This window comes from Phalacrocorax aristotelis, chromosome 9, assembly GCF_949628215.1.
Source record: "Phalacrocorax aristotelis chromosome 9, bGulAri2.1, whole genome shotgun sequence".
Taxonomy (NCBI): Eukaryota; Metazoa; Chordata; class Aves; order Suliformes; family Phalacrocoracidae; genus Phalacrocorax; species Phalacrocorax aristotelis.
Genome location: NC_134284.1, coordinates 29,215,031 through 29,241,395, shown reverse-complemented (window position 1 = coordinate 29,241,395; position 26,365 = coordinate 29,215,031). Strand labels below are relative to the sequence as shown.

At 40.9% G+C, this 26,365-nt stretch overlaps 1 protein-coding gene and 1 long non-coding RNA gene across 2 annotated transcripts in view; one reads left to right on the top strand and one right to left on the bottom strand.

The window, feature by feature from the left end:
• Positions 1-802: 802 nt before the first annotated feature.
• Positions 803-26,175, bottom strand: LOC142062106 (uncharacterized). The gene is made up of 2 exons (XR_012662372.1): positions 26,085-26,175; positions 803-1,271 (listed from the first exon to the last, which is right to left on the bottom strand). It is a non-coding gene; the product is annotated as an uncharacterized LOC142062106 (long non-coding RNA).
• NUDT14 (nudix hydrolase 14) overlaps positions 26,093-26,365 on the top strand; it is a 61,290-nt gene continuing 61,017 nt past the window's right edge. The window contains exon 1 of the mRNA XM_075104099.1: positions 26,093-26,180. The gene's annotated coding sequence lies outside the window, so the exon portion shown is untranslated. The remainder of the gene's footprint in view (positions 26,181-26,365) is intronic.

The window sequence follows — 26,365 nt, the reverse complement described above, 5'->3', positions numbered from 1 at the left end:
ACAAATACACTTGAGATCAAGAAATGAAAGTAAATTCTTTAAACATCCTAATTGGTTGCCAAAAGGAAATTCATTCCAGCAAGAACTTAATTCAGTGTAAAGTAACGTAACTCATTTGATCATTTGAAACTCATTTGAAAAAAACACAACCATATCCAGACAATCTTGGATTAGGAGGCATTGTTTGTATATATTTACTACATAAAGTTATTATGTAAAAAACAACCTAAATGAGATGAAGGGTCTGTGAAATCATTCATTATTAATTCTCATGTGTTATTAGTGAGCTGAACACTGTTCCGTTTGTGCAAGGAGACACCAGATCTTCCTAAAATCTGGGTTTGCGTAGAGGATTTCTACAAGTCAAATGGATAGTCAGATGTTTCTCATTCCCTCAATTGCACTCAGTGATTTTGCACTTCAAATTTAGGCCAGCCTCTCACCTTTCAAACTATTAATGTGCCTCACAGACATTTTCTAGGGAATTATTCAGGTAGACAACATTTTTTCTACTTGATTTGCTATGAAATGACAAGCACTGTTAAACCAAAGGTTAATCATTGATTAAGTTTAATGACACTAAAAGAAACAGGTCATGTGAGAAAGCAATTGCACTTTCATTTTTGCTGTCACAGGTCATTTATAGCTTTTGATTCAAATTCCACCCCACGCAAAGAGTTGCTAACAACATCCTACTTCAAATTCTAATGTACTACAACTGCAGAGCAAGCATGTGAGCTGGCAGTAATCAGGCCATTTGTAAAGCATACACAGATTCTTTCATTCATCCTGGCCATTAAACTGTTTGAAAAGATTATTTTATTGTTCCGCATTAAGAGGCAGTGCTTGACAGCCTGTTTTACAGAAAAGTGCCCCATTTTATTTGAACACAAGACTTTTCTGCCACTTTCGTAAATTTAAGAACCACAAACTGATCATCACCTGCAGTTCTTCCTACTCTGGTATGGACTTGAAATAAAAAGCAACAAAAAAAGGGAAACCAGCTTGAAAAGAGAGCATTTATTTTCTCTGTGACCAATAGCTCTTGTGCCCCAAAATACATGAGGAGCTGAAAAGTCAACTGTAAGTCTCTATGATTCTTTCAAGGATGAAAGAATCATAGTAAGCAGTCTAGCAGTCTAGCAGTCTAGCAGTAATAGAGCTTGCTTCTGATCTCATCCTCCTTTGTACCGTCGTGTATCCATTCAGTTCCAGGACTGACTCTTCCTTTACACCAGCGTCACGCAGATCAGAATCAAATCTTCCACCTGCTGAGGGAGAGTTAATGGGCATTGTTAATCCAATATGCATCTATGCTTTGGCCTACTAGCCAAAATAATTAGCCCTCTAACAAAGAAAGGAGCCTTTGAAAACTTAGACATGGGGAGGAAATAAGCAAAAGAAGTAGATCATGAGGCTTACAAGGCTATATAAAGCTCTAAGTTTTCTTTTCTTCCTTTCATCCATGTAATATGAAAAATGAGGGACTACTGCTCTAAGCTTTTGGGCACTCACATCAGGACTCACATATTTTATGCACAAATGTCAAAGAATTTTCAAAACTGACGTTGTTTGAAAGAAAAGACCTAAAGACAGTGATATCGGCTTGACCTAAAAAGTCAGGGTTTCTGTTACAAAGAGCACTTACAGGCAAAGGGGAACTGTGTTTTCAAAAAAACTAATGGTGGGACAAAAGAGATGGAATTGCCTTTATTTGTAGACTGTACATGAATTCAGGGATGTGTCTGGTTCTTTGGAATTAGCCCATTGCCAGATGCAAAGCTGTGGAGAATGGCTTGTCTCTGAAGCATAGCACTGAATCTTCATGCAATGGGCAAACCACTCCAGGTGTGATTTGATGAGAACGGGCTGTAAGTATAGACCAGTTCCAGAGTATCACCAGAGTTGATATCAAGAAATTGGCTTTAAAATGGTAGTAGAACTGACTCTACATTCAGAGCGGAATGCTCTGAAGCATTAAGATATTTCTCTTTTCAAATAATGCATCCAGTGCAGCTCAAATATTTAAAACACGAAGAGAGCTCTAGTTCTGCAATAGCAACACTATTTTTTTCCCTTTAAATCTAATTCAGGAATGATCATTAAAAAAGTCTGCATTAAAAATTCTCTTTTGCACTGCTGCAGTGTTGGAGCATTGCCATGGACTTTTTTAAGAGTTACTCCACATCCACATCTATTTTCACCCTTTCAGCCCAATTCTATATTGTTACTGCTGAGTGGTGGTGCTGCCTTTGAAAACATACAAAGCAGGTGATTTTCAATTGTGTAAAGCTGTGTTTGGCTTTAGGCATTTGAGTTCATGGGAATAGCCTTTCAAAGTGCCTAGTCCAAAGCACAGTGAAGTCAATGGAAAATCTCCAGGTGACTTCACTGGGCCTTGGATCCAGTCCAAACTCTGGAGCCTCGAAGTCTGGAAGTCTCAGCTGGGCTTGAAGTTAGCCCTAATTGTTCAAAATCAGAATAAAAATTTTGCAAGGTCAACCTCCTCCACACATGTTGTGTCCTATTTTGCAATGACTTCAGAGTCTCCTCGAAGGCCACAGGCATTCAGCGCCTCACAAAATGAACTCCCATCTTAGGATAAACCTTCTTACAGAAGTCACAGCAGTAGATGTGCGGTGGATTCGTTACGTTATCCAAATCCTTCTCTGCCAAAATTTCTCCAGCTGTGCAGTTTAGTCATTTCTAGCCACACATTGTGGTTCTGGCTCATCTGCTGAACTTAGAAAGACTCATGGAAATTCACTTCTAGGAGACTAGAATCAGCTAAGAAAAATAAATCAATAAACACAAAATTACAAAAATTTAAACTAAAAGTGTGATCTGGTCTCCAAAACAATTCTTTACCCATAAAGTTTCTACCCAAGGAACCAGTTATATGTGTGTTTCAAGGAACTATATTGTTTAAAGAAACTGTAAATGTCACACAGTTAAAAGACAGAGATGCAGCTAGATTTAGTTAAACAATTGACTAATAACTCAGTCAACAATATTCTTATCCTAGGTAGTAGTTATCAGCTTAGACAGCTGTTACAATCTTTCACTGTAATACTTAAAAGGCAAACCACCAAATTCAATACCATATTGTTTGTGTAGTAGTGTTTGTTTAAAGGTAAATCACTCATAAAAGTGTAATTTCCTGCTGATACATAATGGTGGATAGTGGCAGGAAGCCGGTCCGAGCAGACTGAGACCCTGAGATATGCAGCGCTAAATAACAGCAGTACTTTACCCCAGCTCTAAAATGATTGTGTTTTTACACCCAGTCACACCTAAATTAGCACCAGCATATTAGGCCTTCTTGCAGATACCTCTTTTCTCCTTGTGCAACAGCACAAGATAAGAAAAAGTGCTACAATTGACACAATGAAGTCGTGTTTTTCCAAATAAAGACTCCTTTCCTGCCAGGGAGACCCTGCTTCACAAAATTCCTTCCCCAGTCTGTTTTTCTTATTGGCTTGTTACAAAATCATATATATTTTCTTGAAATTAGTAATGAAATATACAGAATCACATTATATTTAGGTTTCCTGCTGCTTGCTTGCAGCTGACACACTACCTCATAGGATTTCATCATTTCTGGAACTGCTAATTGAAGCTCCCAAATTCAGAGCGTTTCATGCGCTGGTTTCTGAGTGTCAGCAGCTTAGACAGGACAACTGCTGTTGGCTTTGGGAGAGCTGCTCTAGATTGATGCCAGAATAACCAAAACCCCAGTTAACTTGTAAGCATGTTCACCCAATCAGATTTTCACCCAATGGCCCTTCAACCTACATAGGGGCTGGCAGTATGAAAGCACTGGGGATGCTCCCAGGGATTAAGTCTGAGACACTACATCAAGCATGGGGTGAAACATGCCCCATAGGGAATTGCCTGTCATTCCCATCCTTGTCCTTTGAGTTGAATGCTTTTTGCCCAACTTTATCTGCCTAAATTTCAGGTTGCTAAGTCCAAGCCAGCTCTCTATATGATATATTTTAAATTATAACCAATTAAAAGAGAGGCAGAAGGCAATTCATGCTGCACACTCTGTGTACCTCTTTTGGGCAGAATGAATCAGCATCCATCTCTCAGATGGTCCCTAGTGCCCAAGGCGGGTGGATGTGTATTTCACTTTCCTGCATTTCTCTGAAGAGATATCCCGGGATGCCATCAATAAGCCTCAATGCTCTGATGCCAGAGCACTCCCAGTGTGCCATAAGAATGCACTGGATAAAATCTTATAGCGTATAGCTCAAGCCTACGCAGAGTGGGAAGGAAAGGACTTGCACTACACCTCTCACCCTTCCTCTGCCAAGAGCCTAATTGCTCAGCCAGCTTAAGAGAGGAAGAACAACTTGTGTCCTCTCTCTTACCCGTCTGTACCTGTAAAGCTGGACCCAGCCAGACCTGGATCTAAGCCACAAGTGTTCAGAGGAAGTTTTGACAGAGGATGTTGAGCCTCATTTGGTTGGAAGGGCAGTTGCTGTGAAATTTGTACTGGGACTCTCTTGTTCTTTTGGACAGTGGATACCTCTGATACGTGTATATACAGATATTTTTGACCTAATTCCTTTTAGCAGTCCACAGAAAGGAAAGAGGAGTCCTGCAAAGATCACAGAAAAGTGAACTACTCTGCTAAATATAAAATCATAAAACATTAATACAAGGCTAAATTGGAAATCAGTTCCATCTTCCTCCATCTGCCAAGCTCTGCTTTCTCAGCAGCAAAGCACGTAGCTCAGGGAAATTCTCCCATCTCTCTCCATTAGGGTTTGATGTTATCGGCTTTTTCCTGTCACATACAAAAAATTACCTTTAATTAGCTCAGATTACAGCTATACTACCCAGCCTTGGAATCTTGTTTTGGGATATGAGGAACCAGTCATCTTCTCAAGTGTCTTATGAATCAGCAGTAGCAATAAATACATCAAAGTCCTGCAGCTCAGGAGTGCTGTCTGGCATAAGTGAGGCCAACACTTAGGCCTGGAGATGGAGCTGCATTGAACATGCCATTCCTTGTACACAGTCCCGCACCTAGTCCAGTTCAGCCATCAGTGCCCCTAGGCTATCTCAGCACTGAGAGGAACAAGAACAAAAAGCTACCTTGCCTTCCTGTGTCAGCAAGTGTATCCCAAATTATGACCTAGATAGAAGACTTTCTTGCCTAAAAATGCTATTTTTTCCCCCCAGGTTTTTTTTATTTGGTTTGTGTTTGTGCTTGTTTTGTTTTTGTTTTTGGTTTTTTTCCTAAACACAAATGCATTTAGGAACATGAGTTGCCTGTGCAGTGTGAGCTGCTCGTATTCCCTGAAGTTCATGTTGTTAGAAATTAAGAGGGACTCATTTCCTGATAAGTTGGGTGAAATCCTTTTGCAGGTTGCATAGTTCACAACTAAATATAGCATTTGTCAATGCTTTCCTCACCCGGAGGAAAAGAAGATTGTCTATTGGTTTCCTTTTCATTAAACAGTTGCTAAAATAAAACATCTTTGTTTAACTGAATACCTCTGCAGCCTTAGTCAGGTGCAACTCCTATTTCTTCCAACAAAAGGATAACAAGGGAAACATGCAACTGCCATATAACCTTGTCATTTGCTTTGAGGGGAGGAAGAGTTACATGCCAGTAAACTGTTTCCCTCAGTGCTTCAAGGCAGAAGGAACAGCTGTCAGTCTGGGGGCAGCAGGATGGAGGAGGATCACACACTGCATAAAAGCAGAATATGATTTGGAGTTAAACTGCAATCAGCAGGGAAATGGTTTGGAAAAGGCTATGAGGGACACAGTTTTCTCATGGCAATTCTCTCTGCTGGACCATCAGGTTTCTGCTGTGGTAGGTGGTTCCTTACCCAAAAAGTTCTCTTGAAGCCAAGTGAGATTTTACAATGACTCTGGTGTGAGTGAAGATGCCTTAATTTGGCATCACTTGTGAAAAATGGGCCTCTTTGCTATAAAGATTGACCTACTGAATCAAGGACTGGGTAAATGTCTACATTTAAAAAATATTATTTCTTATTATTGTTTGCATTGCAACCCTGACTGAGAACAAGACCTCTTCATACTTACTGAGGCAGACCCTGCCCCTCCAGACCTGCATTTGAAGTCAGTGAAGTCATGTGGCATAGCAAAGATAACAGAAATGGAAGAGAATGGGAAGGAAATGAAAAAGGGAAGGAAATGAAAAGGGGAAGGGAAGGGAAGAATTAGGTTGTCAGAAATCACACAAGAGGTTAGTGGCAGTGCCTGAATGTTGATTTTAAGACACTAGTGATAGAAAGTAGGAATATGGGGAAATAATTAAGGAAATCTCCCCAGGAGTTCATCACTTAATTGATGATAAAATTTAGGTTTTCTGAATAACACTCTGTGTTATTCATAACAACAGAATTCAGAGTAACACATTCTGTCAATAACATACATAGACCCATGTTTTTGCAGTCTGTACTCTGAACAAGCATAGGAATCTTGGGCTTTTCTTTTCTTAATTCAGCAGGACTGAATTTGTTCTCCCTTCAATTACAGCAGGGGTGACTTTGTGGAAAACCACTGGCTTATACCAGAATGGAATTCAGCAGAGAGCAGAAAAACAAGTCACTTTGCAGTTGCAGTGAGGCTCTGCCTGCATTGCCTTTGTAAGATGCATTTGCTAGCCTGTAAACTACTTCCACATGAACCTGAATCTGTCCCTTCTTCCTTTCTCCCTATCTTAAAATGGGACAGCAGAGGCAAAGCCCTACACTGATCTCTGGCTGTGGCAGCCTGTGCATTCATAGCTCCCCAGGCTTGAATGCCTTCTCTAGCAGTAGAAGAATAAAACCAGTCAATGATTGCAATTCATGGATTTGTAATTATACAGGTGTTAAGGCCAGAGAGGCTGTCATGATCTTGTGATCTGATAGTCTGACCTTTGGTGTAACCCAGGGCAGAGAAATTCATGCAGAAGCTCCTGCACAACACTGTGGTCTCAATTTGTGGTTGTTGGTGGTTTAGAAACTATGGCTTGCTCCAGTCTCCTGATGATGGAGAATCACCACATCCCTGGTCAGGTATTGTAGTGGTTTGCTACACTCAGTGAGTCACCTTAACACAAATCCTTTTAAGCCTCACAGGCCTCCTCTCTGCTTGCAAACCTGGAAACCAAGACATTTTACAGATTCTGTTTCAGTGCAATACAAATAAAAGTCTCGTGTTGGGTCTATTGCTTAGTCTAAAGCATCCAGCAGAAATAAAAGCTGGTGCGGAGAATGTATGGATAGTCTCTATAAAGTGTCACTGAGGAGAGGAAAACCTGCTTTCTACCTACATCACAAATTTACAAGCTAATGTATTATCCAGCACAGACGTTGTTATTGAAGCCAGTCTTGGCCTCAGAGAGAAGGTCTGACTTTGCCAAGAGGCTCCTAAAGACATTGAAACTGAATTTCTCTTCCTATTTGAAAACATCTCTTGCTGAAACACTCTTTGAGGGAAATCACAAACGCAGGAAACAGCCGTTACAGTGCCACATGTTTGTCCATATAGAAGGAATGCGATGACATCATTTTGGAATGTGCTTTCTTTCTCAGGTTTTTGTTTTGGTGGTAGGAATGTCACTTTCTTAAAAAGTAAAGAACATTCTTGGCTGTCCTCTCCCTCCCCCTCCTTCCGAATTTTGCCTACAAATCAATATTCCCATCTCCTGCCATGTATTCTTCCCAACCTGTCAGATACCATTCTCATGTTACTAGTACAACCATCTGATGTCAGGTATCCCAACAGGCAATTATAAATAGTCATTTACTATTAGCTAGAGGGCTTATTTCTATAGATGTAAGTTTCAAGATGTTCTTTTCTATTTTAACTTGAAAGCGTTACTTATTTGCGTTTGGCAAAGAGGATTTGACCATTTAAAACATGTCCATTTCTGTCATGCTGTGGTAAAACCCCAAGCGAAACCTCAGCCCTCTGAAATGAACCATAAATACCTCATGTTATCCATTTCCCGAGGAACCCAAAGGCACGTGATGTCCTATTCTCCACAAGTCTCACTGCGCACCTCTTTTACAGCTCTGCCTGAGACTGCCCATTTCCCAGTGGACACAGCCTTATAGTCAAATAACTTTTGTCAGTGCAGATGAAGCTGGCCAAGACATGGAGACCTTCTTTGCCATGCTTTTCTGTGGAACTGTCACTTTTTCCCCCATTTAAACCTAATCCATGTGTTATGCATCTCTATTACATTCCCTACTACATTACACTTTTACGCTTCTACTTCCAATTGTTAAGACTAACTTAAGGTTAAACAATATTCTAAACCAGTCCATCAAGGCCCCTAAGGACTAATGCCCCAAGGGGACTGAGATGCTGGAGAATGCACCTGTACTTCCAAGAAGCAAACCGTGTCTCATCATGTCAAGTTGTTGTCTCTGGGAGCACCTGCCATCTCATGGAGGAGTAAAAATTCAAAACTGTCCAGGAAACAAACCTTCAAACAGAAGAATCTCAGAGTTTAATACTACATTTCTCAATGAATTGGCTTCCTGCTGTGGATCTCAGTGTGCTTTACAGATGATCAGGAGAGAAATGATCCTTCCAGGAAACATCACGGGGCAAACTCTACATGGTTGGAAGGCTCCCTGGTCTGCATAGGGGAGATGAGTGTCGCTTTCCTGAAAGACAATGCTGGAGTTTGTCTCGCAGCAGTCTGGGACCTCTTCGAATGGCAAGTGGATCCCTGCTGGTTGGAAGAACAAAATGAGCTTCTTGACCATGCTAGCAGCCAGACTCAGAGTGTTTAAATTTTGTTATTGAGAAGGGCAATGTATATCAAAACAGTGAGTTACAGAAACCCTACTGATTCCTAGAAACAACATGTTTTCTGAAGAGTATGTGCTTCCGCAATGAACAGGTGGAAAAGAATACAGTAGAAGAACGGCAGGGTATTGCTAATATGGGAGTAAATTCAAATGCAAAAATGTTAATTCCTGTGTAAATGAAAGCTGACTCCAGAAAGTTAAGTCTTAATGTTGTCTTGTCCTAGTATATCTCATCTCCCAGAGATGACATGATGTGTTTCCTAAGTCTTTATTCTCAGAGAACTGCAACATTAACATCAATCAAACTGCAATTTCTGGTCAGGATCATCATGTCTATAGTAATGAATGCAGTGCTAGTGAAACCCAATTCACTGTCCTTGATCTAATGTTCCGTCTGATCTCCAGAGTCATTTCCAATGAATGCTACTGTGTTTTTTTATCATAAAAGTCTTCCCTTTTATTGAAGAATGTTTGACAAAATGCTAAGGATCTGTAATTGGACAGAGAATCAAAATTATCGAATATAATCAAGGACATCGCAAGATCAAATATTGACTTTGCACTAGCAAAGCCATCGCTACAAAAGAATTAAGCCTGGCTGGGCAGATGTAATCCTGCAAGCATCAGCTAATACATTTTCATAAGTCTTGTCTACTGGCTACAAAATGATTATGCAAAACCAGAGGCTTCCTACTGACTTAAATCAGTATTGTGTGTGGGTGTAAGGGTGTGCCTTCACTGGAGCAGTTTACATGGCAGGAGCCAGAAACCCAACTCAACAAGTCTCTGTATTCTTTAACGATTAGATAAACCAGTAGTAAGTTCATAATTGCAATTCCACAATGTAATTTCATGTGCCTGGGAGATGACAATATGCATAAAATTAAAAGAAGAAAAGCTCTTCATCCCTGCAAACTATATTACTGAATTCTCCAGTCTTTTTTATTTGCAGCATACAAGCAGAGGGAGGGCAGGGGTCACCCTGACCAGTGTGGAGGTACCAAGAGGGGAAGAGAGAATCCTCAAGGCTGTAAATTCACTGAGTTCAGTTCAACAGAAAAGACGTAAACCCAGCTCTCTGATATGCTACCTCTTCTTAGCAATTTTCAGCTTTTTGGTTGTATGCAAGAGGAAATGTCTTGGGATAAGGTTCTTAGACCTAGTATAACAAATAGGGTATGAAAAATCCTTTTTACTCTGACCATCTTTGAAATAACAAAGCAGCTCAATTTCTGAATTATTATATTTAAGCTGTCTTTCAACTTTCCTTTTTCCCCCGACAGCTTTAAATCTCTCTGTGGGTGTAGGTCTAATGTTGGCACACGCAATTCTATACTTTAATCATTTTTTAACTACGAGATCAAAGCAAGTAGGTTTTTATTACTCCAGTGTCCAATACTTCACAACTTAACTATTGAATGTCAGGCAACAGTTCTTCTCAATGTACTGCATTAAAGTTAATCTTTCCAGCTATGCTCCCCCTCCACCAAGAAAAGTATTAAAGAAGAAGAATATTTAGTTAACCATAGAAAATTAGTAGTAGTACAAATAAAATATAACGAAATTGTTTCTACATTTACTCTAGGGCTGTGCGAGCAGTATACTGCCTAAGAAGAAACCCTGTGGCAGACATCATTAACATCTTCTTCATCTGATTTTAATTTCTGATTTTCTTCACTTTCCCTGCTCCCACACAGGAGCCCAGAGGAATTAACATCTGGCCTGTAGCCAGGCTGTCTGGGTGAGTTGTCCCCTGGGGTTTTATTCCTCTGGTCACAGCAGTGCAGAGCCATCACACCAGAAGAATGAAGGCATCTTTTACTCCCCCCGGTGTCAATCCCGCCCTAACTGTGCCTGAATCCTGTCTGTGTTTCTGGTCTCTCTCTAACGCCCTGTCTATGGGAATTCCTCCCATCCATTTGAGAGCGTCTCACTCTCATGGCTGGGTATGATGGGAGTAAAGTTTTCCAGACTGACTGCATACTTGTTAGTTCTTTTGTTGACATCACTGGCTTTGAGTTTGGCACAATAACTGCAAGACAGGCCAAGATTTGATCACTACTTTATACTTCTGGAGAAAAGATTTCACTTGCAATTATACATAACTCGTTAATATGTTCACTACTGCTCACGGGAAGCGGCATTCTCTCATTCAGTAGTCGAGTGGAATTTTACCAGTGTCTTATTGTGACTACAGCATAAGCTCTGAGCTAACTTTTCTGCCTGTGAATCACTTTGGGCACCTGGGCAGTCCCACTGATGTTTGCCATTCAGCTGCTCCACACGCACGTGGATTTGCCAGGTGGCATTTCCAACCGAGTAGAGCACGCACAACGCTTGCACTTTGTTGTCAGGTTGAAATCCTCCCAAATACTCCTCTGTCACAAGCTGTTCCAATTAAGAAGGCATGCAATAATACCCCTAATTACATTTTACTTTGATGAGAGATCTAGGCATTTTTTAAAAATGCAAGTTGTATAGGGTTAGGAGAATCTTCAATTCTTTGCATATTTTGGCACGAGCCGTGTCTCCACCCTTCGGCAGGCTCCAGGCCCTGCAGGGACACGTGCATCTCTTCTGCCACAGCAATCCAGGCTCTGGATGCCAGATGCCAGCAGTGCGAAGGAAGGTTACTTTTTGCTGACTCACCCCAATGCTAAATCTGCAAGCTCTGACAGCTCCAATGCAAGAAGAAAAAAGACCCTGAGCAGTCCAGGGGCTCAGATGGAGGGGTCCTGCTGTAAAATGCTCCCTCGGAGCTGTCAGGTTCAAGCAAATGCTTAGAAGGAGATTTATATTTTGTTGATTACAATGGAAATAAGCCACAAACACAAATTCAAAGAGTAAGAGTCAACCAAACCCATGTTCTCTTTGAGTGAGATAAAATCTCTACCTTTTACACGCCTATCTATTGATGTGTTCCTGGATAAAATGTGTAATTTTAATTAACTGAAAGTACCTGCCTTTTATATTGAACTTGGTGCTAAAAACAAAGAAAATCATAGAGCAAAAATGCCATGTTGGCTGAGTACATCTTTCTTTTGTGCTGAGAAATTGGTACGTGCACTGCTTTCCTCTCAATCAATACACATTAGTGTATAATTGGGGACTCTAAAAATATCTGCCTCACTTCGCTAATTCTTTTGCCAGACAGGCAGAAGCATTTATATGTTAAGCTTCTCTGATGCAGGTTCTACAGATATATTTATTTCTACTAGTGAAGTAGCTACAAGGAATGCAATTATCCCTAAAATAAGGAAGGAAAAGAAGAAAACCTAAAACCAAATATGTCAATATAGAACTAAAGTTAAGCACAAGGAAATTAGATTCTTCACTATAATTTTTCGATACTACTCTAGTATGAAATACTTGTTTCTATTATTTAAACTATTATGTCAAAACCATCTCCATTTAATACACATATATGTAAGTATGGATGGAGGCATACATATTATATTTATCTATTTATATCTTAAGAATGCTGTGGTTTTGTTGGATCTCAGGATTGTTTGGTCAGTACAGATCCCTTGATCATACTACAGGACAATTTTAGGTCAGGAATTTATATTTACACTGAATCAAAATCTGAGCAAATGGGTATTTCATTACCGCCAACTTTTAATCTCCATCCAGACCCAGGTCTCAAACACCCCTTCCTGGATATCCTCTGTTTTCTCTGCCCAAGGGTTTTCCATCTCACTCTCTTTCGACACTACCCTGTTGCTTGGCTAGCGAGACACATTGCTTCTCTAACTAGATCAGGGATTTTGCCAAGTCCTATTCCTTCCACTTCTGTAGCATATTTAGAATTCCTCCAGCCCTCTCTATCTTGAAATTCTTGGCCCTGCACAACTGTTTTATTTTGGCTGCTAGAATCCCACACTAACCTAACCAGATTTTGGCTGGCAACACAGATCTTTTTAACCATGTCTGTTTTTCTCTGGGCACATCATTGTTTACCGAGTCTGGTGGTGGTGGAACCAGTACAGTAAAACTCAGCATATAAAGACACCAAGGAAAATCCATGCTGAATCTTTAAAACAAACAGAAGTGCCACAAAACAGAGCTGAGAATGTGACTTAGCCTAAGACTCAGGTTTTCTTTCGTTTGTTTTTCTTTTTGAGGATACCTTATATCTGTCTACTGACTACAGCTTCTTTTTAATGTTTCCAAAATGTAAGCATATGATGCACAATTTTAATTTTTCCTGCTCAGTTTGTGCACAGGTGAATGCCCACAAGCAACTGTCTCTGGGTAATGGCAAACATGATGCAGAGACTCTGGGATTCTCCCATTAAAGCTGACTGAACTGGGCTATTATAGCTGGTAAAGTCTGCTAATATATTAGTTGATTGCTGGTTTAATGTACATTGGTAGATAAATGTAGATGTTGGTATTGGTGATGGCAGTGATAAAAATACGAAAGTACAAATACACTGTCTTCCGCTGCAAATCACTACTTCTATTATCTTCCCCAATGGTTTAAGAAAAAATCAGCTTCAATTTATCCCATGCCCATTTTCATCAGTATTATCTGCCTCCTCTGCTAGGTTAGACAGAGCAATAAATTCAACAGTTTTCCTATCTACAAGATGTACAAGATTGCTTTCATTTAAGAGTTGCCTCAGTTTACTAAAAGACAAAGTTCATCTTTCTTTTTTTTTTTTTAAGAGCTTTTTATAAAACCCATTTTGGCTGAACTTGGAAAATGTGACTATACAATGGGAAAGGGCAGGCCCTTTTTTTTTTTGTCTGAACACAATGGCAGGATAAGGGAGGCACCGCTCATTACAAGGAATACACTTTAATCAAGTTGCCCAGCACCAAGTATTTGTCTTCCATCACTCTAGATGCCAATGTTTGTTTTCTGTCTGGGAGAAGAAAGAGACACCACTTTTCATTTTAATAAAAATCTTACAGAATGAAGCAAACAGATGACATAATTTGGAAGATCTTCTTCTTTACTTGGTTTGCAAGTGTCTTAAAGGTAAAGATCACTGGAGGTCTCCCATTACAGCATTGCTGGAGGAGATTTAACACTTTGCTGCTCAGTTTGATAGCTAAGAAGTGTGAGATCGTGTTTGATTCAACTCTCCCTGCTTCAACATTGCCATTACTATCACGTACAGCTTGGACTGAGTGGGACCTGCAAAATATGCTGCTGTGACTACAATTGCAGTTGGAAAGGTGGAAATCTAGTTTTATTAAACACATGTGGGCACATGTGTTAAAATTAGTTCTGCAGCTAAAAGCAGGACTTCATGTTCAGTCTCATGACAGTCCCAATTGCTGGTACGATAGCGTCCAGTATTGCCAGTTTTAAGGATATCATCGCAAGTCTTCTGATATGTTTCTTTATCCTACAGTACTGGTTGTCTAAGTATATGAAGACAAGAAATCAGCATCGTCAGAAAGACTCATCTTTCACCTAAATAATTCATTTTGAGCCTCCACGTTTGCGCAGAAAAACACAAAAGCCTTGAAGGCTCATAGTGAAGGAAAACTGAAATGCTTATTTATTTTGAATCCTCATTATATCGAGGCCAATCTCCAGAACTTTGGGACTCAAGTGCTACATTTTTATGTTGTTGGCTGACAGCAGATACTAACAACACTTGAGGGCTTCAAGCACCTTGTCCTGTCTGGATATAGCATTTGATAACAGCAGAGACTTACTTTACGAGCTGTGACCAGGTAGAAGTAACAGCCTGAAGACTCCTGTTCTGTTCTAGGATTCATCTCCTTGAAAGACAGATCTCCCACCCTTTTCTCCCAGCAGCACTTAACTCCCCAAAATCAAGGGAGGAAAGGGTAAGAGGAAAGGTGAAGAGACAGAAACACGAAACCTAAGTCCTCTTTCCCCTACATCACCTCGCACACAAGGCAGCAGCCCTGTTGTCACTGAGCTGGAGGCACAAAAGATGCCAGCACTGCAGGTTGTCCTCCAGAGACTCTCTGCTGAGAACACAGGAGGGATACCAGGGAAGAGGAGACAGGAGGTAGTAAAGGGCTGGGACAAACATATTTTCTGCCATGCAGTTCTCCCCAGATAAAACCCTACTTGCCCTGTGTCACACAGCCCATAACAGCTGAAAGTGGGTGGAATCAGTCAACTTGTCTACGAACTACCAAAAAATATCATATTAACTATCAGCCACCATGAGACAGTTTCCCTTGGAACTTGTGCTCCAGTGGTGAGTGATCCCCACTGTTGGAAACACACATCTTATTTCTCATTTAAACATGCCTCACTGTAGCTTCCTAGTGCTAATTCTTGTTATTGCAATACCACATAGCATCTCCCTGAAAGGGCGAATTAGGCAAAACTGAGGCATATAAAGATATTGCAATTTTTTTTTTTTTGTGACCAGAAACTAGGACCTGCTTTTCTGTCTGCCTGCCCTAGAGAATACAGCAGGTATTACTGACAGCATGGAGCTGCTTTTGAGGCCCAGGCTACCTGTGCAGTGTAGCTCATGTACAAAAAATAAATGGTATGTTATAAGGATCTTGTAGTAATATCTGGCAAAACATACACTGGACACTGTATACCTTGAGGGGGGCATTGACTGCTGACAAGATTCAGTCTTGTCCCAGAGCCATCCATGAATGGATCAGTCCTCATTTTCATAAAATCCTTGTTTATTTTAGTAGCCCACTAATTACTACTATTTAAGCAAATGGTACCACGTATGGTCTTCCATGTGCATTATTAAGAGCATCAACAACCTAGAGCTGCCAGGCACCTATGAGCATTGCAAGGTGCTGCATGCAAACATCTACACCCATCAGATGGGCATTTATTTGATTATCCCTCTGTTTTACCTTTGCTGTCTCTTCGGGCAGTTCCCCTCTGTGGGCACTGTCTGATATCAGCTGCCTACCAGTTTTAGCCATCAGTTGCTACCAGCTCTGTGCTATTCATTTGGCAGAGCTGTCACTCTCGAGCAGGTTTTTATGGTTGTGGGCATTTTCCTGTGTTGGACAGACCAGGAGTGAAGGTGCTTTCACATGCTTTGGCCCACATCACCTCTGTGGCCCACGGGATATCCAACTCCCTGAAACCACATCCCCTGTTCACTGCTGACACTGGGAATTCATCTGGATTCAAAGGTACAAGATGTAATTTAATATGTACTTTTCCTCCCAAACACTGTAAACCACCTTGGGATTTTTTTGTACCATTTCAGAGCTGACATCCAGGAAGATGTAGGATTAATTTTCCTCTACCAAAACCAGCAATACTATGTCAGCAGACAGTCTGTCCCATAAGCTGGACATGCAGCACTCCTGGTGACATGAACATGATTATTCTGCAGAATAATCTGTAGCAATCCTGCTACATATCACTCACAGAGACGTGTCAGAGATCCTGAGCTTGGGCAAAGGAGTGACCCAGGGGAACATAGAAAGACAGATTCCTGAAGACATCACTACACATAAAGCAGTCACTAAGCTTATCAACTCCAACACAAGAGTTTCATTTAGATCAAAACCGTTTAAATCAAAACATCTCATCATTCATTAGTCATGTTCTTTTCTCTTTTTTTCTTGTTGTGAGAAAATGTTTTTCTTCCACCCAGAGCTTTTAAAACAGGTTTTGTTCAGCAGTCTACTGTCCCTGCAGGGGAAGTGCAGAAAACAAGTGGAGAAATATATTTTCTATATATTGGAAATCTTTTTTTCCAGTCAGCTCCGTTACTGAGTCAGCTATCTGTGTGCACTGCCAAAGGAAGTAATGGAAGTTGTTCATACGAAACAGAGGGAGCACAAATCAACAGGAGAGAAAATTGGGTTTCTCTTGAGCCACCGGCAAAAACAAACCTAACAACAATGTAAAACGAGACAGGACTCACTGCAGACTTGCAGATGCCCTGTACTGTATCGACGATATCTAAGTTTCATGACTGTTTCACCGTACTTTTTCCTTTAATCCAAGTAGTATCAGCCTTCAGACAGCTTCTCAGCCTATCTGGCTGCTTGCAGACACTACTGCATTGATTTCCATCTGGTACACGTTTAAAAGTTTTCCTTGCAACCTTAAGGATTAATTGCCTCCCTTTTTTTTTTTTTTTTTTATTTACAGTTTAGATTCTGAAGAACGCTGAAGGAAACAATCATAGCAAAGGGGCACCAAATCTCTTGCAAACTCTCCCCTGATCATTGGGCATTCAAAGATCTACTAGCAGCTGTTAATGTAACGTTATGGATGTTTAGCAGGACTTCCTGTATCTAATGAACATAGCTCTTTCAGTGAGGAGACAAAGTGCAATGCTGTCCCAGGAAAATAAAAACGATGTAACGTTCAGTCAGGAATGCACTTACTACATGGCCCGGAATGGTGAATTGATCTCATGCTTCTGTAACAAAGATCTCATCTGTAGTCCCTATGCACTGCAGGCACTGGCACAGCTTCAGAACGAGGGCGATGATCCTGCTCCCAAAAGGAACTGATTAGGAGGGATGTTCCAGGAGCTATTTGATACAGGCAGCACAATCCAGAATGCCATTTATTGATTAAAAAAACCCTCAGCAATCTTAAATATTCTTATGCCTAAGAATGCCAACAGCATCATCTAACTGACAGTGAAAATAAAGGCTTTATAAGCGCTCCTATAAACATGGTATTCCTGGATTTGAGGTAAGCAGAGTGGATGGACAGATGTTTTGGTGTGATATGGCACATAAGAGAAAAAGGCTGAGTTTGTTTTCTGCTGCTTTCCTCTTGATTTTTACAGGAATTATACACGTAGGTCCATTTAAAATCCTACTGCTCATTTGTTGCCCCTGTTGCACACAGAAAGTATCCAGGCGTATGTGAAGCAAAATGTAAAGTTTCGAGGTGACCCAGTGGTGTTGGAAACAAGGACGATGCAACACAGGCAAGTTGTAAGAAAGGTTTCCAGCATCTTTTGCCAAATATCCAACTTGTAGCAAATGTGCAAGCAAGGGAGTAAAAATGTACTTAGAGTTTTGCTTCATCAATACTATAAAATAAATCCAAGTTAAAATGGGTGTTGACCAATCCAATTGTCAAACATTGCTGCCACAATACAAAGACAAATGTTTATTGGCTTAACTTTGAAACTGCAGTAAATGCTCTTCTATTCAATTAGATAAACAAATACAGTACTGAGTATATAATAGGGTCCTTTCAAGTAAATTATACTTCCTAACTCATGTGTAAAAGAAAAATGACTTCTAATGTTTATATTCACGTAAAATAAGAAACCATCAAGGCTCTCCTTCTGCTATATTCCAAACATTAAAAAAAAATAAAGAAGGTTTAAATGATGTCCATTTTATGACAACGTGAGCAACGCAAAAAAGTATAGCCAGGCTGACATTCCAGTGTTTCTTCTCACTATTACGAGAGAGAGGGAGAAAAAATTCTCTGTTCTGTTCTCATTTACAGTAGCACAAATCCCCAGGAACTGCACTAACTTCAGTTGGTTATTCTGGATTTACAGCAGACTGAAAGAGATTAGAATTTGGTCACACATGAATGAAGAACAGAACATCCACATTCACTCTAAATGTATTTTCCTTTCTTATGTACACAAAAGAGCAACACTGTCCTTAGCAGTGACAGATTATGTGCTATTGGTTTACCTGATTGCCTAGAGATATTTATAAAGGTACTAAGCAGGATGCCTCAGTGAAGGAAGTACTTCATTACCTTCTCCAGCAAATGCATCCACATCTATTTCAAGAAAGAACTGCATTCTCTACAGGATCAGGGTGTTAGGCAAAAGCCTAAAATGCATACATACAGCACTATGCATCCAGTGATGGGAAACACCTGTTTGTGAGTCTGTTCTGTTGTTTCTGCCAAAGATTGGCTCTAAGTCATGACAATCTCTCATGCAGATATATTAGCATACATGGATGGTGTAACTTTAAAATATGAAGTAGAAAACTGTAGTAGTTATTGTAGAGCGCTATGGTTAAAACAATAATAATTGCTGACCTTGATGAAGGAGGGCATTCTCTTCATACAGCCTGCTTAGCGATGAGAATCTCAGATCTAGTCTCAGCAAAAAAGTAATGCAGAAAATAGCTCCCTATCAATTTAAAAGCAATGACACCCCTTGCACAGCATGAACCATCCTAAAGTCCCATGCTTTGTCAGTCTTGTTCAGCTGAGGTGTAGCATCCTTATGCACAAGCAGGTAGCCAAACAAACAGTGTCTTTCCTTTGGTCTTGACACCTACCAACATTAAATATATGTCTCTTCCATTCTGCAGGCCTTCTAATGAAGTGGCTGCAGGCAAGGAAGAGGCATTGAGAGAGGGAGCACTGCAAAAGTGAGGTGAAAATAGGCTGCTCCAGGAGATTGAGAGATTAGGGTTGGATATTCCTGGGCTCAGTTTTACTGTGAGCATACTAATGCTCAAATCTCCAGTTGAAATGCTGTGAAAACCTCCTCTGCAGCCTCTAAGAACCCAGTGCAAAATAATAAATCCAGCAAGATAGTTCACATACAGGAAAGGGGGGGAAGGGTTGACTTTTGCGGTTTTGGGGTTTGTTTTTTTTCTGAACTATAACCAAAGAATTGAAAATGTCTAAATATGCAGAACTTCTATTAAAAAAAAAAATTGTCAAGTTTCCAAAGTCAAGCACTTAAAGGTCTGGAAACATCAATGCCAACAATTTTGAGAGTCCAATGTCAGATGCAACTACTTGCAAGTTACTTGCTAAATCACCTCAACTCAGTCTGATCCCTATATTGCTTCCTGACTTCAACTCTCCTGTCCTGAAATCCTGCTGCCCTGTATCTCCAGCCCACGCCCCGCACTACCATAGTGCTTCCAGGCCCTGTTCCCCATGCTCCTTCAATCACACATGCTCTTTGATGAAAGTTACACCCCTTTGAAATAGGTTGTGGAGAGCTTACCCTGTCCTTCCTCAGAGCTCTCCTCCAACTCACATTAACCACAAGAATTTAGGCTGGTTTGTTCTGTGTTTTGATACTGATGAGCACAATAAAGTTCTGGATTCCTAAGCACCGCTGCAATACAAATAAATACAAAAATAAGACAGTATGCCTAATGAAGAAGAGGCAGGAAAATGGCCAGCTGTGTCTCCTTACCTTTCTATCTCATAAATCACATATACATGTATTTATACTTAAATATAGCAGAATAGAAGCCAGGTACCTGCTCCCTACATCTGGTGGAATAAAAACCTCTACTTTTTTCTTTGGAATGTCTCAATTTACTGAACAGAAATATTTCATACAGACAAGTATACGATTAAATTCCTTCGGAAAACAGGCAATCTTCCTCTGGAGCTATGCCAGCCCCAGCTTTGAGCAGCCCAGCTGGTAGTGTCCTGAGGACCAGGGCTTCCAGCTCCCACAGCTTCAGCAAAACTTGCTAGGGAAACTGCCTGAAGATTAAGGACCCGTGGGCTTAAAATGTCTGCAGTCCAGGGCAGGCTACCAGGCATAGCACAGTGTCATGGTGATTGGAAAGCTCAGAGATACCAGGGTCATGGCTAGAGCCATGGCCAACATTCAAGATTCTAACAACTCAGGCTCTAGTCCTTTTACAGACATTTTCAAACTATTGGAACATCAAGGTTTCCTCAGAAATCAAAATACTTTTCTCCTTCCAGTTCTATTGCATACATATGTGGCAAACAAAAGCAGATTCTTCTTATTCCTTTACTCTCCTTCAGCTGTTCCTTCTTACCATACATTAGTCTCGTTTGTGCCTTTGTATGAATTTGTTTGCAGCTCTTTTGGGAAAGACACCACTTTTCTACCTGTATTTGTGCAGTTTCTAGTGTAATGAGACCCAGACTGTAGCTGTACGTGGTACTGTAATACAAACAACAAGGTGTTATAATTTTCTTTTCTCCCTTATTAGAGCGAAGCCTATTGAAAAATCTAAGTCTTCCATCTAATCATTTTCACTCTGTTAGCTGTAGGCAATATTTGTCAGATAGTAATTAAATTAAAAGTATCTAAATTTTGCATGCATATCGTTTATTTTTTCACAGATTGTGTTTTTTCTTCCTCGCACTGAAAAGCTAGAGATCAGAATTTACTTCCCATGTTCTCACCTCCATCTCTCTATATCATATTGCAACTTGTCATACATTATTAATACCTTATGAGCTAACTGACATATTACATATTTATGTTAGAGCTTTTTCCTCCACTATTTTTAGAGATCAATTTCACATGTCTTGATATTCGTATCTATATTTATACTGAATATATTTAAATTATTTTTTTCTTACCATATTTAGTTCAAGGATTTTAATGATGATATGCACTGAAAACAGAGCTTTGCATCAGCCTTCATTTCACAAGGCAGATGGATAAATTTCAGCTCTTCTGGGAAATCACACTATTTTACTAGACACAGGTGAGTTTTCCACTACAGCCACAAGACAGTGCTTGACTGTACAAAGTAAAGACCAAGATGGTCTTTTCCCGTTAAAAGAGACACACTTTGGTTTTCTCAAAACAAGGAGGAGCTAATGAAAACATCTAAGGGAAACAATCTGAAATACTCCTCTAACGTGGAGTGGTGCACATCAGCAATACCACACACCATTCCTGTCTTGCTCTTGCTGTCAGTCCTTACGAACCAAATTCTGCAAACCCATACATGAATAATTACTCTGAGTTCTTCAGGCTGAGGCTATTCGTGTGATTAAAGCAGCTCTGAACCAACCGATGGTGAATAAAATTGTTGGAACATAATGTTATGTACTGCAGTGCAGACCTCTAATTTTGTATTTTGTAATAGAAATGTAAATTATTAAAAAAAAAGTAATCTCCCAGAAATGTTACTACTAAAATAAAAATAAATTTCTCTAGGGCTCTATTTACAATGCCAGAAGAATTGCATAAGCACAATTTGTGACTTTCATTAATGTAACCAGGGTGGTTATGCCCCAGAACTGAGTAATAATTAAAAGCTAGATATTGGCAGCTTCAGGCTTGCTTTTCCACAGGAGCCTAAGGCATAAACTTTGGAAGGCAAACTTCACAACAGCCACTGAGTTACTGAAAGAACCTGCACCTAATCCCCAGAAAGGCACTCAAAGCTAACATCCCTGTGGCAACGCAAGGATGGCCCACCTGAAGAGGACAAGCTGTCATACTGCCAACTGTAAGGATTCCTAACATGAGATTACAAAATATACTGGATTTTGGACATTTTCACCCATCTATCCCACTAAGTCTGTACAGCAAAGGTGTCTGACCTTTCTGATACCCTTATGTGACAAAAACTGCATGTGGCCCAGGGAGCTGAGGAGGAAGAAGTTCTGGGAGTAGTTTCCAGGCAGAAGAGAATGGCCCTGCACGTGTCCCAGCCACCTGCTGCTGGATGGGGCTAAACCAGGCATGCAGCTGGATCCTGGGTGAGCCAGCAGCCATGGGCTTCAGCAGCCTCTGCTGGCTTTCTTCTGCCCAGAGCTGGGGGTTCAGGTTATCTGTCATCCCAACATCCAAGCCTTTCTACTATATATGTGGCATCGCCTTGGCACAGGACCTATACTTAACAGCTCACAAACCATAGGCGTGCCATCATTTACATTTCCCGGCTTTTTTTCTGCAACCATGAGGGTTAGAAATCAGCCTTTAAAAATGACAGCTGAGAATTGCAAGTCAGCATGCCTCTAGCTGCTGAGGCTTTCATACTTGCAGTATCTTAGTAACTACAGTACTTAAAAATATCAAAAGAAATATAAGAAAGTAATGATACTCTATGATATACTAAGGAGCCCTCCGGAGATAAGAAAGGCTCAGGACTTGACATTTGCTTATGAGCAATGACATGTCAAAGAGCGAAGTGAGCCTGATAAGGATTGACTGAATCTAAAAGCACATGCAGAAACGCACACACATAAAAACTACTATGGAAAATGCGCTGCCTCATGGTGCACAACTGAACCCAGCAGCTCAGGTGCTTTGCTAAGCTCCAGCAGGAAGAGGGAAGTACTGCAAGGGTAATTCCTGGGTGCCCACCCATGGTAAATAGTGGCGCTGCTGCCTGAACAGATGGGCTGGGGCGGGTGGCAAAGGGCTGTCCTGACTCCCTGCACACCTGTACCTGTGTGCCAGGTGGAGGTGAGAGGTGTGCTTGGCTCCCGGAGCCATCGCCAGCAGGAGAAGGGCCGTAGTGCCAGGCTTGCGCAGGAAACATTCCCCGTTACGTCCCAAAGCAAACAGCCATAAAACAAACTGGTAATGAGGATGCAGCCTGACCCTCTGCAAAGTACATGTCCAAGGCCTGGGTGTCTGCCTGTGTTTAAGGGGAAGGGAAGGACTGTATTGGCAGAAATTTCAAGCTCAAGGGGATTTTTTTAAAAGAACAACAAAAAAAATTGTTTGGATATTTTGCTGGTAATAAGTTACTCACAAAGTAACAGAGCAAACACTGCTTTGAAGGAAAGAGAACTCTATTAAACAAAGAACCTTACCCTGCAGAAAGAATTCCTTTTTACCACTAACGTTAACATTTCATTTTTTATAAGAAATCCCAGTGGATCTTCCCTTAAGACTCCAGCTCCAGACAGGATGCTTCTCTTTTTTTCCCCTCTGCCTGTTGACCAACTCTGCTCATCCTTCTTTCCAGGAAAGAAACAAACTTTTACTCACATTTTCTTTATTTAGGCTGTTTATCATACTGTTACACAAACCATTCTCGGACCTGTTAGAGCCTGTACAGGCAAAACATCTAGATTTTAGCATTTTACAGCAGGACACCAGCAGCTCCAGGAAACTAAAGGACCCATGAGGAAACCACCCATGACAACATTCACAACCTTCTATCTGTTTAAAAGGCAAGAAAGCCACATATAACACAGAAGCCACTTCTAAGGAAGATAAAAGAATGTATTTAATGTAGTGAAAGGCAACCTGTCATTCTGACATGTTCCTGTTTTGGGAAGAATCAAATTAGCAATAACACTTACCAAGGAAGATGTGATAGCACAAGACAGGTGGGTTATGGAGGCATATGACTGGCAGCTACTTCAATTAGGAGCATAATGGTAAACATGGATAGTGCTCTGCAAAGGAACTGTGATGGCACAGGGTAATCCTGGATGTAAGATGTTTGGGAACTGATGATCTAGGGACAGTATCATAGAAATGCAAATGATACTGTACGGAGTAGTGCTAACTGAAACCAAAAGATTTTGCAAGCAGTTAAATACGGGCTTGAACCTAAGTATTGGAACCATCCCACTGAAGCTAACAGACATGAAGATAGTACTTGAACACCTTGGAATTAGGAATGTCTATTTTCACAAGTTTCTGGAGGAACACCAACACTAGTACTTCTGCTTTAAAAAAGGAGCAGACACACAGGGATGTCAAGAAAGACACAACAGAGTAGTTCAGAGATCTGCAAGCTGATCATTACCTGGGGTTATAAATCTATATGGGGCAGCATTCCATCTGAGCAAACATGCCTGGTCTCTCAACGTCCTTTGGAATCAAGTTACTCCAGTGAAAGTGGTGAGCGCATGGTGGGCACATCTGCCCTGGTGGGGCTTTATGTGTGAACAGAGCCCTCCTGACCCCTGAGCCGAGCTGCTGAGTAGCATCTCTGCATTGTATCCCCTCCTCATTCTTGCTGTGAAGCCAGTGCATTTAGAGTCACATGACAGTCACTGCACCAGACAAGCTACAATAGTGCAAGGAAACAGGAAAGCAGGAGCGCGCCTCACCCATTCAAAAGTAAGTTATTCCCCTTCATTACTGTTCATTGGAGTAAGTGGGAGCTGAGGGGCATTTCCTTCCCTGGAGCGCTCCTGGACCAGCAAGGGCAAAGCCACCTGCTGCACTGGGTATCTAGGCCTTAAAGAAGAATTGTAATGAAATTCAAGTTCAGCTGCTCAACACTAGTCCCGCTACGCAGGGCATATTTTTCCTGTTTATTTTCTCACTCAGGTTTCACCTGTAAAATAGTAACATTAAGGCAGTGCCTCAACCTCAGCCTGTTAAATCCTTAGTTCAGCTAGCATATTCATAAAGAACATTTCTCAATAAAGAAGTCTACAACCTTCAGTTGCAATTGTAACACTAGAGCCCCCTTAAATGCGTTTTCCTGAAACACTGCGCTCAACTGTTCAGGTGCATTAGCGAGATCAGGTCTGTGACACATCACAACTCCAAAAGCTTCCCACCTAAGCCCAAGAACAGAATAAGCAATCCATCACTTGCTATGGCATGTTCCCCAAAACACACACACACATACACGCTCAAAATCTTAAAATGGTGTCAGAATGTTTATTGAAGAGGGCAATCTAACTGGCTGAACGGACCTGGGTACCCAGTAACTTTTAACATAAGCAGAGATACTGTAAACTTGCTGGGCATGGAAACTGTGTTTATACTTAAATTGGACTTGGAAGAATGAAATAATTTAATAGAAAAATATAGCTTAAGTTCCTAGGAGCTCTGAACGACCTCAAGATCATTCTGAAAAACCAGAAACATAGGGAAACATCCAATGATGCAAATGGAGTTATTCAAATATTTTCAAAGTCAGCTAACAAAATACATTTGGTTGCCTATTTGTTATGATAGCTTTGCAAATACTTTTTAAAACACTTTTCAGTCCCACCAAACATTTTTCTGTCACTTGATTATCACAACTGATGGTACGTGTTCTGCAGTGTAAGTGCTGCCACATTTACTTCTTGGTGAGTTTTGTAATTACTGGATCCGGTTTTTTTTAGCCATTCTGCAAAGATTCTTAGTACCACATAGCAAAATAATAAACTTCCTTAGTGATGCAGGGGAAGTAGATTAGAAAAAGAAAAAAAAGAAACAGATGCAAGAAATTTCACGATTATTCTCAGTGCAGTCAATATATTGACAAAATAAATTGATTTTTATAGCAACTGAAACAGCTGTATACTGGAACATCTACATAGAAAGTGAACACAGATCAGAGGGATAATGACCACAACAAATTGTGAGCTCTGTTGTTCATGAATCTAGAAAAGCATGATCAGGAATACCGAAACACCAAGGGGAACCTAACCTAATGTTGCATAATGCTGACCAAATTCCTACGAGAATAAGGAAATCCTTAAATCTATTAGTTATTTATTTTAAAAAATGAAGTAAAAAGGGAGAAGGTAATTATCTTGGAACTGTTTGTGAAAAAGCCGGATGAGTCTAATGAAGCTGCATTTGCTCTTCTGCCATGGGCCGGGTGCGCGGCCGTGACTGGAAGCTGGCCCTGAGGGGGACCGTTTGAGCCGCACCGACTGAGGCGCTGCAGTTACCAACGGATCCGCACTCATACCTGCGTACCCCGCGCCGCTCATACAGCTCCTGCTTTGACATGAAAACGCCACGCAGGCAGACGTAACAGCAAGGTCCTCACCCTGCAAAACCTTACGTACGTCCAGGATCGGGACACCTGTGGCAAACTTCAGCACTGAGGTGTTTTGGGGGAGTGAAGGTGACAAGGCCCCTCTATGCCACTGCCGCATCCCCGTTTTGGGGGAGAAATCCAGCATTTCAGCTGCTCTCAGGGGGAAGCGGGCAGGAGGAGGCCGCAGCTCCCTCCTGTCACCGCTCCGC